A 14,088-nucleotide genomic window follows, 5' to 3' on the forward strand; every position below is an offset into this window, starting at 1 on the left:
CACTTAAAACGGTTGGCTAAATATAATAATAACAAAAAAAGAGAATGAATGCTGACTGTAGAGTTAATGGTGTCATGTTAAAAATATTTATTCAGTTTACATGTTTTAGATAGATAGATAGATAGATAGATAGATAGATAGATAGATAGATATGGGATAGATAGATAGATAGATAGATAGATAGATAGATAGATAGATAGATATGGGATAGATAGATATGGGATAGATAGATAGATAGATAGATAGATAGATAGATAGATAGATAGATAGATATGGGATAGATAGATAGATAGATAGATAGATAGATAGATAGATAGATTCCAGAAGAGGCTGTACTCAAAACAATCATGAGGAATACTTGACTTATTCACCCAATGTAAAGAAACATTTCAACCCAAGTAACATGGTAAAATATTAGTCCTTTTTTTGGCTAAATATTTTTTTAGCACACCCTCAGGCAGAAGTGTGGGTGAATATAACATTAGTACAGGCGCTCAACAGGTAAGGGGGCCCACTGTCGACTCCAAAAAAGATGGAATTGTGCATTATGATGAGATATTGCAATAAGCCCATATATTGTTTTTGCACGGAGGCCCTTTTCCACCTGCAGGCCTGCACCCCAGCTATTGGACTGGTGGTGTTCAATTTCATTGTGTAGATAGATACACACAGTGCAGAATTATTAGGCATGTGAGTATTTTGACCTTATGATCATTTTTATGCAGGTTTTCCAACTCCGATTCTAAGATAACTCCGATATCTAAGCTCTATGTAGAAACAGTAAGTCTTTTTTTCCCTGCATGAGTCAACATTAGAACTACAATTCTATATCACTGCAATGTCCCTGGCAGGGAGGAGCGGAGTAGTTGGATCAGGACATGAGTTGAAGAAGGGGATGAGTCTTACAGGACAAAAATTTGCTCCTGTTTCTACTTAGAGCTTGTTGGATTCAGCTACTCAGTGTTTAATCACGTGATGTCATAGACCTAATGGAAAGAAGAATTATATGGGTAGAAGGGCAAAATGAGCAATTGTAAGTACACAGTGCCATATCATTTGATGATTGCCTTCATGGCAGGCCAGGGCCGGATTAGGAGGTGGGTGGCCCGGGGCCCATTTTGGAGAGAGGCTCATTTTTCAAGGTGCTGCAATATGTAATGCAAAAACACAAAATGAAACGAACGCACATTTATTTACAAAAATAATTTACACAGAGTAATTCAAGTAAAATCATTCATTTTTTACAATTCGGGCACTTTCCTTGATTTTCGTGCTGCAAAATCACTAATGATGTCACTAAAGTCCAATTCACGCAGTATATCTGACCTTGTCAACCCTTGAAGTCCTGAAAGGACGTTAAAGATTAAAATATGTACATATGTATGTATGTATATTGTAGAAATTTGGGCTATCTATATCAAAGACTGCTGCTGAGCTCTATATGTCAGAGGCTTCTGCTGGCCTCTATATGTATGAGAGGCTTCTGCTGGGCTGTATATATATGAGGGGCTTCTGCTCGGCTGTATATATATGAGGGGCTTCTGCTGGGCTGTATATATCAGAGGCTGTTTACCTGTATATATCAGAGGCTGTTGCTGTGCTGGCTGTATATGTATGAGAGGCTTCTGCTGGGCTGTATATGTATGAGAGGCTTCTGCTGGGCTGTATATGTATGAGAGGCTTCTGCTGGGCTGTGTATATATGAGGGGCTTCTGCTGGGCTCTATATGTCAGAGGTTTCTGCTGGGCTGTATATGTATGAGAGGCTTCTGCTGGGCTGTATATGTATGAGAGGCTTCTGCTGGGCTGTGTATATATATGAGGGGCTTCTGCTGGGCTGTATATGTATGAGAGGTTTCTACTGGGCTGTATATGTATGATAGGCTTCTGCTGGGCTGTATATGTATGAGGGGCTTCTGCTGGGCTGTATATGTATGAGAGGCTTTTGCTGGGCTGTATATGTATGAGAGGCTTCTGCTGGGCTGTATATATATGAGGGGCTTCTGCTGGGCTCTATATGTCAGAGGCTTCTACTGGGCTCTATATGCATGAGAGGCTTCTGCTGGGCTGTATATGTATGAGAGGCTTCTGCTGGGCTGTATATGTATGAGAGGCTTCTGCTGGGCTGTATATATATGAGGGGCTTCTGCTGATATATATATATATATATATATATATATATATATATGGGGCTGCTGCTGGGCTGTATATATTAGAAGCTGCTGTTGGGCTGTATATATATGAGGGGCTGCTGCCGGGCTGTATGTATCAGAGGCTGTTGCTGTGCTGGCTGTATATATAATAGAGGCATGAGGGACTGTATAAAGTGTATACACAGCACTATACTGTAAACAGGTCCACACTATATACATACAGTATACACAGACACACTGTAATGCAGGATATAGTGTGGACTTTTATATACAGTATGGTCTATGTAGGACAGGAGCTCCAAGAAAGATACACAGACAGACACACACACACACACAGACAGAGATCATACTCACCGTGACACTGTGAAGAATGAACCACTTCACCTCTGGATCTTCAGTGACTGAGGGTATTAAGGAAGTCTGGCTAGCCAGGTCAGTGGATGCTGACGCAGGTCAGGTGCCATGACTCTGCTGCTCTGCGCCAGCCACTGAGATGTAGGACCGTAGCCAGGTCGCTACACTTTCAATAGTTTCTCTTTTGTTAAATGTTCCTTATCATTAGAAATGGTTCACAGCAAAGAGACATGTATTTTACCTGTTTTGAGATATTTATCCCTATATTGGTGGGAAGCCCCCGCTTGGTGGGTGGCCCAGGGCCCGGGCCTGTGGCAGGCGGTCAGTGGACGTCCTATAATGCCGTGTTTTTATACTGGAGCAGAATAGTTGCCTCTGAGCGGATCATGGAGTTCAGTGTTGGAGACATTCGGACACCCAGAGGCGAAAGCAGAACTTTAGACAAAGCTCTCAATGTGGAAAACCTACAAAAACTTTGCAAAAGGAGGAAACAATATCATGGCTTTCATTTTGAAAAGGCACCATAAGAAATGATGAGATAATTAATTATTCCCCCAAATCTTTTCTGACCTTTATGGAAATAACACAAAGGTTTTCCGGTCATATGATATTGCTTTTGTATACGTCATTTATATCATCATCCGGCTCCAGCAGTTATTCACTATGACGGCAGCCATATGTAAAAAATGAGTGGAGCGGCGATGTGCCAATGTTGGGTGCTGCACATCAGCTCCTACTCCAGAGAAAAATAGGTTATTATCGAAAGATTAATAATAATATCATATGACTCAAGAACATCTTTAACCCCTTCCCAACTGGGCAATTTTGGATTCCTTATTTTCCCCCACCTTCTTCCGAAAGGCATAACTTTTTTCCATCAACAGCTGTGTGAGGGCTTGTTTTTTGTAGGATGAGTTATAACTTTGAAAAACATCATGTATTTTACCATACAATGTACTGGAAAATGGGGAAAAAATTCTAAGAACATTGAAATTACAAAAAAAAAACAGAATTCTGCCTTTTTTTTTTTATAATAAGCATAGACAACTTCAAGCTGGCAACACTCCATAGAATAATTTATATATTGCCTTTTGACTTATATTCCTAATGAAAGCTGAATTATAAATCACGGGGGATGGGAGCGAGAGGGGGTAGATGGGAGCAAGAGGGGGGTGGATGAAAGCCAGCAATGATGGTATTTACCGTAAATGCTGAAATGCTGCTGTCAGTGATTCACACCAGCATTTAAATGGCTAAACAGCAGTGAATGGAGCTCAGCTCTGGCATCTGCTGCTACATGAAGATGTCAGCTATATATTACAGCTGGAATCTGCTGGGTATGATGCGGGCTACGCTCCTGAGCCTGCTCCATGCTCAAGGACCCAATATATTATGCACCAGTACATAATGTGTCAAGAAGGGTTTAAAGTGGTTGTTTGGTCATCTTGATGAGTGGGTCATCACCAGCCTCCCTGGTGATTTAGGAGAGTGGACAAGTAACGCTAGCTTCTCTGCTGGTATAGGGTGGTGGAGGTGTTGATGCCTGCTACCAGATGATTAAGGTTGGTGGAGGGGTTATCACCCGCTTACATGGTGGTAGTAAATGGTTTTATTCATGCATAATGTCCTGTGGTGTACACTCCTCTCTAGACTGAATACATTATTCTGGACTGTCCAAATATGATTTAATAGGTCCATAGTTGTCTCTGCGTCTGAGGAGAAAGAATGTTCTACCTGATTATTAAAAAGGTTGTCCACTACTTTCACATTGATGACCTGTCTTCAAGATAGCTCATCAATGTCCGATCGGTCAGGGTTTGGCACCCCCACTGATCAGCTATTATCGGTGTCGGTCGCCTGCCAGGAATATTCACTTGCGGAGCTGGCCGTCATCTGTTAGTGGCCGGGGCTTGGTACTACACATCCGCCTCCTATTCAAAACAATAAGAGGCGGATGTGCAGTACTCAGCTGCGGACACTATCAGAAGACGGCCAGCTCAGCAAATGAGCACTTCTGTCTGGCAGCCAACACAGATAACAGCTGATCGGTGGAGGTGCCGGGTGTCGGACCCCGACTGATGAGATATTGTAGACCTAACCTAAGGATAGGTCATCAGTGTTAAAGAAGTGAACAACCTCTTTAAGGAAATGGTCTGGAGGTTCTTGTGCGGCTGGGCTTCTTTCTCCTTGTAGCCACAGACAGAACAGACAGACTGCTCTCCGCCATATTCCACAGAATCCTCCTGTATGAATAATAATGGGGAGGAAAGGCGTTGTCATGATGGCCATCAGCATGTGTTGGCTTCCACCATATTTTTCAATTCAAAGCAATACAACTGCTGCCAATATTTTGACAGGACTGTGGAATGAAGACTCACTGCCATCCCCCATTCTCCCTCAGTCACATGTAAAGCAAGGAATTTCAGTTATTAGTACTAATGATGGCACTGATGTATATGCAGATACTATACAGATTCTAACATATTAAGCTACTTTCACACATCAGTTTTTTGCCGTTAGGCACAATACGGTGAATTTTGAAAAAAACGGATTAGGCAAAAGCTACCGCCGGATCCTTTTTTTTCTCATAGACTTGTATTAGCGACGGATTGCAACGGATGGCCTCACTTTTCATCAGTCGAAAATTTGTTTTCCGGCGGCCGGAGAAAACGGACACAGTAACGTTTTTGTGTCCATCGAAAAAATAGACGGCGACGGATCCGGTGCCAAACGGCTTTTGTTATAATGGAAGAATGGCGCCGGATCCATCATATGATGGCATGCTCCGATTTTTGCATTTTCCATTCTGGGATCTCTCTCTCTCTTCTCCAGATTCCAAAATAGCCGGCAGATCCACATACTCGGATCCGGCGAAAAAACAGTCAGTCAGTTTTTCACAATTTGCAACGGATCCTTTTTTTCAAAAATTTGCCGGATTGAGCCTGACGGCAAAAAACTGATGTGTGAAAGTTTATTAAGGGATGTGAATACCAAGTTCTCTTATTATTTTCAAAAATTTGCACTGCAAGTTGCTTTTTTTTTTTAGTAGTAAAATAGTATTAATAAAATAATAAACATTTAAAAAAAAAAAACCTAATTACAACCTGCCAACCCATCTAAAGTCTTAGTCCAAATGTAATTGAGCTAATTCCATCATGTTGTATATTAAAGGGAACCTGTCACCTGAATTTGGCGGGACCAGTTTTGGGTCATATGGGCGGAGTTTTCAGGTGTTTGATTCACCCTTTCCTTACCCGCTGGCTGCATGCTGGCCGAAATATTGGATTGAAGTTCATTCTCTGTCCTCCGTAGTACATGCCTGCACAAAGCAAGATTACCTTGCGCAGGCGTGTACTATGGAGGACAGAGAACGAACTTCAATCCAATATTGCAGCCAGCATGCAGCCAGCGGGTAAGGAAAGGGTGAATCAAACACCTGAAAACTCCGCCCATATGACCCAAAACTGGTCCCGCCAAATTCAGGTGACAGGTTCCCTTTAAAATAATCATGTGGATTTTTGAAAAAGTTTTATTCCCTGGAAAACTCCTTTAATACACAATACTCAATGGACCATTGACCAGAATACCCAGATTCAGCTGATTAAGCACAGCCATATGTTGAACCCAAATCTCAATATATATCAAAGCTTCATTCATCAATCTGGTAATGGTGAAAGAGCAAATATAATTATATTCTAAGATTCATGGTAACCAGAAGGAAAGACAGAAATTAAACTATTCTCGAAGAATAAAAAAAAAGACCAATAGGGTCTTATCTGGGATTAAAGAGGAGCAGAGGCAGAGAAAATCCTCACAACCTCTGTGTTAACTTGTGGATCTGGAGCAGCCTATATATGTCTAATAGTATATCATATAGAAGCTAGAGAAAAATTGGAGATAAATCCACGCTGCCACTGGTATAAAGCCCAGAAGGAGAACGTAGAGATTCAAATGCGGTTTTTATTTACCAGCGCGTTTCAAAGCACAACTGCTTCTTCCTCCAGATGAAGCAGTTGTGCTTCGAAACGCGTTGATAGATAAAAAACGCATTTGAATCTCTACGGTCTCCTTCTGCACTTTATACCATTGGCAGCACGGATTTATCTCCACTTTCTCTCCAGCTTCTACTCGAAGAATAATGGGAGACTTTATTTTATATAGATATATAATACATGTTTAATCTCATGGAACAGAGCATATATTTAAAACAATAAAATAGTGTCCGTGGCCTTTCTAAACATTCAGTCCCCCACCTGCCGGAGGAATGTAATTTAGCCATCAAAGGCCAAGCTGTTTTATACTTCGAGCTTTGATCTTGACTTTTTCAAATGACTATTTTTATTCTAAACCTCTAAGGTATAATCTTTTGGAATATTGTATTTTCTGTTAAATGCACAACAAAGGCAAAGCGCACACAGGAGTCGATGTAACGTAGTAAGCCTCATGCAGCCAGGTGTATAGTAAATACATGAGGGGTGTATACAAAACTGGCAAGATTGCCTTGCACAGGTGTGTACTATGGAGGACAGAGAATGAACTTCAGTACAATATTGCAGCCAGCATGCAGTCAGCGGGTAAGGAAAGGGTGAATCAAACACCCAAAAACTCCGCCCATATGACCGAAAACCGGTTCCGCCAAATTCAGGTGACAGGTTCCCTTTAAGGATTGAAGGGGCTATTTGGTTCAGGCATAGCCTCATATGCCCTATATGGAAACTTTGAGCTTATAAAGGGTTTTTTTTCGCTTATACGTACACTATATGTAGCTCTCATATGTACAGTAGCTGGTTTAGCCTCTGTTGGAGTATAGACCTCTGTTGATAAAAGTTAAATTTCTGGTACATATCAATGTGCCCCATGCAAAGCTCCATTTTAGTAGCAATAATAAAGGTGGCATTGGGGGGGGGGGGAGTTTATCAAGGAGGCCTAAAATTGTGATTACCGTATCTTGTCTCTTAGCGATCCATAATCTGTGAAAAAAAAAATCCATTAATTTAATCTACAAATGCTGTCCGTGGTAAATTACAAGCAGCTAATGGGCTTGAAAGAGGGGTTATGGGAAAGGTCATCAATGCAATGCAATATGAAGCAATGAAAGTGTTTAGTAGCTCTAGACAGGGTGCAGAAATCATTTTGGAGCACAGTCAATTATAAAATATAGGCTGTAATGGCTATTTCTTACTACGTTTCCTCAACGTTACATCTTGGAAGCCTCTTTAAATACATCATTAAAGGACTGAAGAAATAGCTAATTCCTAAAACAGAGTCATTAAAGAAGCGCTCCTCCTCCCATCAACATTATTCTCTTAAGATATTGCATTCATCATATTATATAGCACTGTGCACTTACAATTGCTCTTTTTGCCTTTCTACCGAGTTAATATTTCTCTTTTCCATTAGGTCTGTGACATCACTTGAGACTAGCTTCTAATCTTTATGTAGAAGCAGAAAGTCTGTTATATCTGCATGAGTCATTATTTTTACAACTCCTGGCCCAGCTGCTCCGCTCCTCCCCCTGTCAGGGACTTTTACAGTGATGACTCATGCAGGGAAAAGAGAGCAATTGTAAGTGCACAGTGCTATATAATATGCAAACTATTAGGAGGATAACAAATTCTATGGAAGTCCTTCTTTAATGAGAATATCATAATCAAGCTTGGGTAATGCAGTGATAAAGACTATAGGAGTTACCCTATGTACATAGCGTGATCTCTGTTGATAGGTATATATAATTTTATTTGCAAGTTTTGAATGACAGGTGACTATGCAGTCAGCTGCAGTGATTCCTGGCCATTTTTGGGTGGCTGTTGTAATGCATCATGCCTATTTAGCCAATAGATAAAATGCCACGCATTGGTAAGCCCCACAATGGCATGTTTTGTGGCTGCCAAGTGTTACCACAAAAGAATCTTTCATGTCTCAGAATACATTTTTAATTCATATGACGTGACGGGAAAGAGTTCAAGTACATATTTTTCTTACAGAATATTGCAACATTCCAGCATTTTTGTGTTTGTTTAAACCTGGTAATATTTGTGTTACTATATTATTGTTACTTTACTATACTAAGTTTGTATATTTACTATATTATTATATTACTAAATTATATGATTTGTATAATTAATATATTATTGTTATATTACTAAATTACAGTATTTTTATAATGACTATATTATTGTTATATCACTATGCTATATTATTTGTATAATGACTATATTATAATCATTGATATATTACTAAAATATCATGTATATATATTATTTGTACAAATTCTATACAATTCATAGTAATGATGTGACGTGTGCTTTTGGAAAGTGGATCCGTTTCCCGTAGCAACCAGTTAGAATGTTCTATTTATTTTTTAGTACAATTACTATACAATTCATAGAAATGATGTGACATGTGCTTTTGATAAGTGGATCCGTTTCCCGTAGCAACCAGTTAGAATGTTCTATTTATTTTTTTAGTATAATTACTATACAATTCATAGTAATGATGTGACGTGCTTTTGGAAAGTGGTTCCGTTTCCCGTAGCAACCAGTTAGAATGTTCTATTTATTTTTTAGTATTATTACTATACAATTCATAGTAATGATGTGACGTGCTTTTGGAAAGTGGATCCGTTTCCCGTAGCAACCAGTTACAATGTTCTATTTATTTTTTTAGTATAATTACTATACAATTCATAGTAATGATGTGACATGTGCTTTTGATAAGTGGATCCGTTTCCCGTAGCAACCAGTTAGAATGTTCTATTTATTTTTTTAGTATAATTACTATACAATTCATAGTAATGATGTGACATGTGCTTTTGGATAGTGGATCAGTTTCCCGTAGCAACCAGTTAGAATGTTCTATTTATTTTTTTAGTATAATTACTATACAATTCATAGTAATGATGTGACATGTGCTTTTGGATAGTGGATCAGTTTCCCATAGCAACCAGTTAGAATGTTCTATTTATTTTTTAGTACAATTACTATACAATTCATAGAAATGATGTGACGTGCTTTTGGAAAGTGGATCCGTTTCCCGTAGCAACCAGTTACAATGTTCTATTTATTTTTTTAGTATAATTACTATACAATTCATAGTAATGATGTGACATGTGCTTTTGATAAGTGGATCCGTTTCCCGTAGCAACCAGTTAGAATGTTCTATTTATTTTTTTAGTATAATTACTATACAATTCATAGTAATGATGTGACATGTGCTTTTGATAAGTGGATCCGTTTCCCGTAGCAACCAGTTAGAATGTTCTATTTATTTTTTTAGTATAATTACTATACAATTCATAGTAATGATGTGACATGTGCTTTTGGAAAGTGGTTCCGTTTCCCGTAGCAACCAGTTAGAATGTTCTATTTATTTTTTAGTATTATTACTATACAATTCATAGTAATGATGTGACGTGCTTTTGGAAAGTGGATCCGTTTCCCGTAGCAACCAGTTACAATGTTCTATTTATTTTTTTAGTATAATTACTATACAATTCATAGTAATGATGTGACATGTGCTTTTGGAAAGTGGATCCGTTTCCCGTAGCAACCAGTTAGAATGTTCTATTTATTTTTTAGTATAATTACTATACAATTCATAGTAATGATGTGACATGTGCTTTTGATAAAGTGGATCCGTTTCCCGCAGCAACCAGTTAGAATGTTCTATTTATTTTTTAGTATAATTACTATACAATTCATAGTAATGATGTGACATGTGCTTTTGGAAAGTGGATCCGTTTCCCGTAGCAACCAGTTAGAATGTTCTATTTATTTTTTAGTATAATTACTATACAATTCATAGTAATGATGTGACATGTGCTTTTGATAAGTGGATCCGTTTCCCGCAGCAACCAGTTAGAATGTTCTATTTATTTTTTAAACACCTTTAGTTAAACAAGAGCTGGAATCTGATTGGTTAGGAGTCGGAGGGCAGCAGCAGTTGCTTCCTGCCTCGTTAGACTCCCGCCGAGCAGTTACATTCCGTGCACTGTACATTAATCCTGCACTCAGTCATTACATTACTAGAACGCTGTCCTGGTCACAGCTGACAAGCTGTGTATACCTTTGCTGGTGCACTCAGTGCTAAGTTTGTATTGACCAATAGTCACTATAGTAACATTTAGCACAACCACAGGCTAAAAATAGACTGTCTTTAGCACAAGAAATCACAGAGAACATGTTGTAGGAGGCGTCTTTGTAAAGGACCTTCGGTTATAAGGGCAGCTCACTCTGATTATTTACAGTAGATACAAAGAGCCATTTGTGTAACAGGAGCAGGTTAACCCCTTTACCCCCAAGGGTGGTTTGCACGTTAATGACCAGGCCAATTTTTACAATTCTGACCACTGTCCCTTTATGAGGTTATAACTCTGGAACGCTTTAACGGATCCTGGCGATTCTGACATTGTTTTCTCGTGACATATTGTACTTCATGATAGTGGTAAAATTTCTTTGATATTACCTGCATTGATTTGTGAAAAAAAAAAACAGAAATTTGGCGAAAATTTGGAAAATTTTGCAATTTTCCAACTTTGAATTGTTATGCCCTTAAATCACAGAGATATGCAACACAAAATACTTAATAAGTAACATTTCCCACATGTCTACTTTACATCAGCACAATTTTGGAACCAACATTTTTTTTTCTTAGGGAGTTATAAGGGTTAAAAGTTGACCAGCAATTTCTCGTTTTTACAAACTCTCTGCGCGATGCTTCCCTATGCCGATAGAACACTGCGATCATGTTTGATTGCGGTGTTCCGGCGGTTAATGTGCCAGGAGCGGTCCGTGACCGCTCCTGGCACATAGTGCCGGATGTCAGCTGCGATAGTCAGCTGACACGCGGCCGATCGCATATGACGTACTATCCCGTCGGTGATCATACGGGCCCACCCCACCTCTACGGGATAGTACGTCATATGTCAGAAAGGGGGGGTTTACCCACCAACAAAATTAATTTTAAAGTTGATCTTAATCACTACGTCTTGGAATAATAATAACTTTCACAATTGGATGTGTTTAAAAATAATGTTCCTGTGCTGAGATAATCTTATAAATGTGCCCCTGCTGTACTGTGTAATGGTGGTGTCTGACCGTGCAGCGTTTTTTTATATGCAAATTTTGAGCTGCGTGCCACAATACCAGCAAAGTCTGAGATTTCAGAAATCTCATGCATGCACCTTGTTTTTTTTTTTTTTGTTTCCTGACTGTTTTGTCACAGTTTTTGAAAAATACAGCTTTTACTTCTTTCAGCAGTTTTGCAGCATTTTTCACCCTTTGAAAGCAATGGGATAGTGCAGAAGAAATTTGCTGCATTTTGGTGCCAAAACCTGATGAAGTTGAATTAGATTTTTTTTATGCACTAAACTTTCAGTATGCACAAGAGACAAATGTACCCTGACAAAAAACACCTAAAAAAAACCCAGCAAAACCTGCTTTTTGTAAACAGCTTAAAAGCAGATTAAATTTGCATGATAAAAATGCTGCAAAAATGCAACATGTGAGTACAACCTAAACGTGAAATGTCTGTACATACTAAGTTATGGTATTGTATATTCCTCTGAGATCTTGGAAACCATCTTTCCAGTAGGATCCATTTAACACTTCTACTCTATGGATCTGATCTGATTTTTTAAGTTTCCGTTTTGCTCACAAAAATAATCTTTTCTTAAGAACTTCAGATAAAACATAACAGTAGATGGTACGAGTCATCAAGAGTTAAACAATTGCACATTATTGTCTCGGAGAATAATTAGCCTCAATCTAATAATATATTTGGCAAAACGAGGACAAAATCCTCTCTGGATGGCCGTAATTATGTAATCACTTTCCTGCTCGCCGACTACATGTCAGTATCTAGGGAGAGGCACTTCTTCCATACAGAGCTGGAATTGGAAAGCAGATAATCAGCAGAACGGATTACGTTTTCAATAATTACATTGTAGTTCTCTCCCTCCACAGATTCAGAGCAGTGATTAAATGGAACATGTCTGATGGGGAAATCATTTATTTTAACACCTGGGTCTTGTGCACCAGTTTTAATAGTAATCTAATAACATGGGGACCTGTTGTGGATTACAGTCATCCGGTGATATACTACTTCTTCATTAGATGATTTACTACTTTTTCATTAGCCGCAGGGAGTTCTCATATTAAACATGTCATTAATCAATCATAATTGCATGTTCATTTTTGCCTGCGACAATTAAGTTCAAGGAGTAAATCCGCAGCAATAGAAGTAGTAGATCCTCTGCCAACGCCACTTCTTTGTGTAGCGGCGTAACGGAAACTAGAAAAATGTTATCAGCACACTAAATAATAAAGAAATAAAGGAGTGCACATGTGATCAGAACATACAAATCATCACATAGGGTGAAAAAAATATCTGACCAGATGCTGCCACCTGTTTTGGATTTTTCCAGTTGTGTAGCAAGACTTTTCTTCATCTGGGGCAAACACTCAATATTCTGCCCTGCTACCCTGTATCTTACTAAATTGGCACAGTGGCATGATGTTGCCCCCCACAGACTGAGGACGTGGGGGTCTAGTGGGAGCTGCTGTCCAGTGGGAGCGGCCATCTAGTGGGCATGGCCTCGCGCAATACACTTGAATGGCGTGATGCCGCGCTTACTAGATGGCGTCTGCGTGGGAGTGTGCATATCGCATATATCACCACCATTCCCAACTCAGAAACCGATGAATCTTCGCAGCACACAGAATGACTGCTGACAACTCCTTAGAGAGGACCTTTCACCAAAAATTGGTGACATCATGGACAAATGTCTGCAGAACTGAATAAAACATAGTTTTTTATTGTCTCATTGCAAAGATATTAACTTGTAAAGTTTTGATTCTAAGTTAGGCTAAGAACAAGGAGGCGTTGGCAGAGATTCTTATTTGGCAGCGTGTACGTTTTCCGCTGCATGATGTTGACCAATTATAAGCAGGAGACTTCATACAGATGAAAAAAAACAAGACGTCCTCCGAGAAGGTTAGAACATGCTTTCTAAAGTGAGACACGTAATGACGCACAGCCCTGCTCTCGTCTGTGATCTCACTGCTGACGGAGAAATGGGTCATTACAAACACCTCATTCAGCTTTCATCTCAGTAGAGTCAGTGTCAGTGTGAGGAGATGGGGAGTAGAGCAGAGCTTTTGGTCATTACAAACACCACTTGTAGCTTTTATCTCAGGGCAGTCAGCTATGCTCTACTACCCTTCCCCCCACACCGACTGCAGTGAGAAAAAGGCTACAAGAGGAATTAGTAATGACAAATAGCTCTGCTCTACTCCACTTCCCCCCACACTGACTGCCCTGAGATGATAGCTGTAAAAGGTGTTTGTGATGACACATAACTCTGCTCTACTCTACATAGTAAATGCCATCATAGAGGACAGCAGAGCGGACCATCAGCTTCACCACTCCTACTCTTGTCTGGGGCATGTTCTTTTTTCACTGCATAACGCCTTCTGCATATGATTGGTCAATATCGTGTAGGTGTAAAAATACACGCCTCCCAAAGACAAATCTCTGCTAACACCCCCTTATATTACCATATATAAAATTCTAAACTCTTCATC

The 14,088-nt window shown here is 39.3% G+C and overlaps 1 protein-coding gene across 4 annotated transcripts in view; it reads left to right on the forward strand.

The window, feature by feature from the left end:
* The window catches only part of PRKAG2 (protein kinase AMP-activated non-catalytic subunit gamma 2), a 348,191-nt gene that overhangs the window by 219,154 nt on the left and 114,949 nt on the right, over window positions 1-14,088 (forward strand). The window lies entirely within an intron of this gene.

Source organism: Ranitomeya imitator, chromosome 6, assembly GCF_032444005.1.
Source record: "Ranitomeya imitator isolate aRanImi1 chromosome 6, aRanImi1.pri, whole genome shotgun sequence".
NCBI lineage: Eukaryota > Metazoa > Chordata > Amphibia > Anura > Dendrobatidae > Ranitomeya > Ranitomeya imitator.